The sequence below is a fragment of the Magnolia sinica genome, chromosome 19, assembly GCF_029962835.1.
Source record: "Magnolia sinica isolate HGM2019 chromosome 19, MsV1, whole genome shotgun sequence".
NCBI classification, from domain to species: domain Eukaryota; kingdom Viridiplantae; phylum Streptophyta; class Magnoliopsida; order Magnoliales; family Magnoliaceae; genus Magnolia; species Magnolia sinica.
This window is the reverse complement of record NC_080591.1, coordinates 26,368,507-26,374,506: the sequence shown is the minus strand read 5'-3', so window position 1 is coordinate 26,374,506 and position 6,000 is coordinate 26,368,507.

Here is a 6,000-nt window from a genome sequence, read left to right as displayed (position 1 = left end):
ATTTTCTTAAAAAGTAAAGTGGTGGGGATAAAGAAAGCGTTGTATGTGAAAGTTCACATCCAAACGTCTTACATCGACATATATCAAATAATATCCGGTTAGCTAATCAGGAAACCAGGTGGCCTAACGAAGCGGATTGGCTGGTGTAGCACACGCCACCGACCTGGCTGGTGTGTTGACGTCACCAAATTATGTGGGTCCCACCATGAGGTATGTGTTATATCCAAACCGTCCGTCCATTTGGCGAGCTCGTTGTAGGGCTATAGCCTAAAAATAAGAGAGATCCAAGGATGAAGTGGACCACACTGTGAAAAGGAGTAGGAGATTGAACCTCTACCATTGAAACCCTTATGGGGTCACAGAAGCTTTGGATCAATATAAATTTTCTTTTCTTTTCTCTTCATCCAGGTCTGCGTGACCTTATGAATATATTGGATGGGAAATAAACGTTACGGTGGACCTATAAATGTTTTAACGGTGAGAATCATTGTCCCTATTTTTAGTTGTGGTGTGGCCCACTTCATTTTTTGGTCTGATACTCTAAAATGATCTCGAAAAATGGATGAACGGTGTAGATATAATAAATACATCATTGCCGGGCATGTAGCTTTGATCTCCTTTGAACCGTTCATACAAACCGGAGCTCGAAGAGCGTCAGCGCTCGTCTTCGCAGGACACTTACACACAACCAGTAAGTCGGTGGTGTATGGTACACCACCCAATCCGCTTTCGTGATCTACCGCCCCAAAATGAAAATTTTAGCAATGTAGATATTGTGTTTATATGTAATATTTTTTTGAACGCAGCAAATTTTTATTACAAAGTAGATTTTTAGGGTTACAAAATAAGATTTTGGACGAATATACCCCTTAGATTCAGGTAAGAGCAGGTGAAAAAGGAGAGGTTATTTCGTCCAAAAGTAAGTTGACCGTACAACAGGGTACTACTTGGTAAGATAAGTTTAGGGTAAGTTGAGAAAAGAAGGGAGGAGGATAAAAGGTGGTGTCTATATTTTAAAATTTCCCGCCCCAAATTGATATCATAGAATCACGTCTATAATAATATGGTAGAGGCAGTCATCAATTTCAAGCATGGAGGAGCTGAGGTAGATCTTGAGCGTACGTCAATACATCTTACGATCTATACCATGGATCTCCAATTTACTCAAACGTAGATGTCATATATGCTCCATTTCAAATGGACAAAAAAATTAACTGCTGAAGTTGAAGAGAGAAGCCAGAGACAGTTATCGTAGTGTTTATTCTACAATGTGTAGGGCTGTACAGGGTCCTTGCTCTTGCTCCAAATGGTAGACTCTCAGGAGTTTCAACACCTGGTCAAGGGTTAGAGCACTCATGGGTGGTGAAATCCCACTAAGGCGTGAGTGTGTGGTGGTGTTTGTGCGTGTGTTTAAAATAAAAATAAAAATGTGTAGGGCTGTACACCAACCAAGCTAGCTTAAAAAGCTTGTTCGGCTTGACTCGATCTACCTTGACTTGATTCAGATTGAACAGATATTCGAGGCGAGCCATGCTTCATATGTCCAACTCATTTAAAAAACAAGCCGAGTTTGATCATAGTGGATCTTGACTCGACTCAATTCGAATTTGACTCGACTCCACGATATATATATATATATATATATATATATATATATACACACAAAGTTAAACACTACTCTACTCGTCCGCCCCTTTCTTACCATTTCCCTTCCTTAACCCAACTCGTCGTGAGCTCCAGAGTCTCTCTCTCTCTCTCTCTCTCTCTCTCTCTCTCTCTCTCTCTCTCTCCACTCGGCTACTTGCCTAAGCTCGAACTCAACGTCTACCCGACTCGTCTTAGCCATACGGCCTGCACTCGACCACTCGCCCGAGCTCTTTCTCTCTTAGCACCAACAAAAAGGTATTTATATGACTTTATTTAATATTATATATATTATTAATTGAATATTTGATTTGGGAGTTGGGTCGGGTGGCTGGGTTGAATCGGGTGTAGGTTGGGTTAGGTTGCTGGGTTGAGTCAGGTACAGGTTGGGAGTAGGCTCGACTTGATTCGAGGTAAGTTCGCTTTGACTCTATACACCAGCTCACCTTGAGTTCGACTCAAAAGGTTTGACAAACAAGCCAAGCTCTAATGGTAAGCTCGAAGCCGAGCTTGAGGAGAGCACGAACGAGTCAGGCCAAGGTTGGCCCACCTCGACTCGACTCGGCTCGACTCTATGTACAGCCCTAACTATGTGTAGTTTTAAACTGATGCGGTTTGGCTAGTGATGCTGCTACTAGACAGGTAGCTAGTGGTCGCTGCTATGAGGGCCCCACCATGATCTATGTATTTTATCCACACCATCCATCCATTTTTAAAAATCATTTTAATAACATATCCCAAAAATGAGGCAGAAAAAAAACTCTCACGTGGACCACACCGAGAAAACAGTAGTGATTGAACGTCTATCGTTAAAAACCTCTTAGGGCCCACTATAATGTTTATTTGACATCCAACATGTAGATTAGGTCATATAAACTTGGATGAAGGCAAAAAGCAAATATCAATTTGATCCAAAATTTTTGTAGCCCCAAGAAGTTTTTAATGGTGAGAGTTCAGTTAACACTGTATGGCCCACTTGAGATTTTGATCTACCTCATTTTTGGGTTCATAGCATAAAATTTGTTGGAAAAATGAATGGACGGCATGGATGAGACTAAGAGTATACATCTGAGTCGAACCAAGTTGAGCTGGCCTCAACTCAACTCGGCTCGGCCACTAGCTGACCTCAGCTTGAACTGGGCTCGGTTCGGTCCTCTAGCCTGACTGGCCAGCTCAGCTCGGTTCGGTCAGTAGCTCGGGCCAGTTCGAGCCAAATTCGAGCCAAGATAGAGCCGAGTTCACCTATGCAGCATTTTTACAAACACCTGGAATACACCTTCAAAATCCCCCTGTGTTTTAAACAACAGCAATGGTTTTACAAGTATTTTATCAAACACCTTCTAAGCAATATAAAAAATCAAGAAAAAAAGGGTATTTGTTTCATATACATACCTTCCTTGCCACTAGGCACACTTCATTAAGTCATTTCATCAAACACTTGGTGAGCAACATCAATATCAAAGTAACCGAGTCACTGAACTGGTTCGATCCGAGTTCGATTCGAGCTGGGTTCAATTTGAGTTGAGTCGAGCTGGGGCAGCTCGAACTCATTTTCGAGCTCAAAAAATTAGCTCAACTCGGCTTGAACTCAGCTTTGAACCGAGTCGAGTTGAGCCAGCTAACCGAGCTACCTCAGTTCGTGTACACCCCTGGATGAGACACATACATCATGTTGAGGTCTACATAGCACTAACCACTAGCCATTAGCTAATGGCAGGGGGAGTAGCCAATCCGTTTCCGTTTTAAACAGGGGGCTACCTAAGACAGCTAACTAGGTTGATGGTCCTAATCCACCAATAAGTTTTTAATGGTGAGAGTTCAATCAACCATGTGGCCCACTTGAGATTTTGATCTACCTCATTTTTGGGTTCATATCATAAAATATGTTAGAAAAATGAATGGACGGCATGGATGAGACACATACATCATGTTGGAGTCCACATGGCACCGACCACTAGCCATTAGCTAGTGGCAGGGGGAGTGGCCAATCCGCTTCCGTTTTAAACAGTGGGCTACTTAAGACAGCTAACTAGGTGATGGTCCTAATCCATCAAGAAATTTTTAATGGTGAGAGTTTAATCAACAGGGTGGCCCACTTGAGATTTTGATCTACCTCATTTTTGGGTTCATAGCATAAAATTAGCTGGAAAAATGGATGGACAGCATGGATGAGACACATACATCATGTTGGGGTCCACATAGCACCGACCACTAGCCATTGGCTAGTGGCAGGGGGAGTAGCCAATCTGTTTCCATTTTAAATAGTGGGCTACCTAAGACAGCTAACTAGGTTGATGGTCCTAATCCACCATCTATTCTTTTCTCTCTTTTTTTTTTTTTTTATAGGTTTGGGTTAGCTTGTCAGTACACACACTCCATGTTAGCCACCCCCACTAGGGATCGATACCAAGACCTATCCACCATCTATTCTTACACGTGGATAGTTGAAGTTAGTTCTGTCATGCTGTGGTAGAGACACTCTATCATTTCATCTCTTAAATTTGAGAAATTTTTGTACTAGACTTTACTTTTAACCCACCAGCTTAAATACACCTTCAAAATTTTAGTTTTCTTTTTTTAAACGTATGAAATTTTTTTGGGATGAAAATACTTTTGCCTTTTGAATTCAATTTCTTTCATTCGGTTATTCCCATTAACCTATATTCTTCTCTGCATTTTTCTTCCTAAAATCTCCAGTGAAACCTGAAATCTCATGTTATTGTCGTTTTACATCTACAATCTTTTTCAAGGTTTTGTTCATTGCTTCAAACAAGTTACGTTAATAAACTTGGAACCTTTCGGATTTTATCCACAGTGATTTTCTTGTTTGAAATCATATTTCACTTCACCACACTTTTCTTCTTGAACTCACATTTCACTGGAACAACGATTGTGGCCATGTGAGAATGAAGAAGGAATGTGTTTTTTTGCAAGTAGGGTTTGGGGAAATAAAGGATGTAATTAGTGATAACTCAATAAATTTCACCGAGTACAATGAAATTGGTCGAGTTCTCTTTGAATTTTACTGTACTTGGTGAAATTTACCAAATACATTGAAATTCAAAGAGAACTTGACCAATGTCACTATAATCTTTGAATTTCTTTAACAAAAAAATAAAACTTTAATTTGTGTAATGATTTTATAAAAATAATGAATTTATTCGTTCGCTAGTAGGATTTGAGGGAATGATCACTGAGTATATTGAAATTCAAAGATAACTCGATCAATTTCATTATACTCTATGAATTTCTTTCGATAAAAAAAATAATAATTTGTGTAACGATTCACTAAGAATATTTTTATCCTGCTTGTTTGTAGTTAATGGCTAAAAGAATCATCATATGCTCTTATAATGAGGAGTTAATATGTGAAAACAATGGATACATGTATAAAGGTGGAAAGTAAAAAATTATTGCTTTGAGTGTTGGGACTACATATATGAAGCTTCTATCTAAAATGTTCAGGATTATTAAGACTACATTGAAAGATTATGATATTATGATGAAAGTGATGTACTCATGCTTAAACTAATCAATCCCTCCATTTGAAATTGAAGGCGATGAATATGTGTGAGTGTTCTTGGCAGCATAGTCGGAGCATCTGAATATATACAAGCCTTTAATCATATAAATAGTGTTATACATTAATGAGACCATATACAAAGACCCTGTCAGTTGGAATGGTGTTGAACATGATGTCGTCATTGAATATGATGCCCCTGTAGTCAGAAATCTGTGTGAGAAATGTGGTGTTAGTTGGGTAGTTGACCTTAACTTGAAATATGAACATTTGGCATTACCTTTACCTATAGGAATACACGTGCCTTTATCCTTTACCACCGGTGACAAATTCGTACGTCTAAGCGACATTCCACCGCCCGAGCCGCCTAAAATATTAAACATCATGACTGATCAAGTTAATGTACCTTTCAAGGATGATGCATTCATCAATGCTAATCTGTTAGAATATTTGGATTCATTAGATGACTCAATTGAGATAGTCGTTAGACAAACGTTTAAGGACAATAGCTGATACCAATATCTTTTATCCAATTTGTAATTCACAAAAACTTCCAATATAGGGTCATGTATTCATCATTCAAAAGATTCACTGTGGTGTGCTTCGAAGATAATTTTGAATGGATAGTTCATGCAAATAGGGTTAATGATGTTGAGATATTCAAGATAAAGACTTACATGTCCAAACACACATGTGATATGTCATAGATGAAGAGCAATCACCAACAAGTAGTAAGTTAGCCAGCGAGTTGGTTATTAGTTGTATTGAGTAACACATGTGATTAAGGTCGAATAATATTATATTGGCTATGCATGGGAAATATAATATTCTTATCA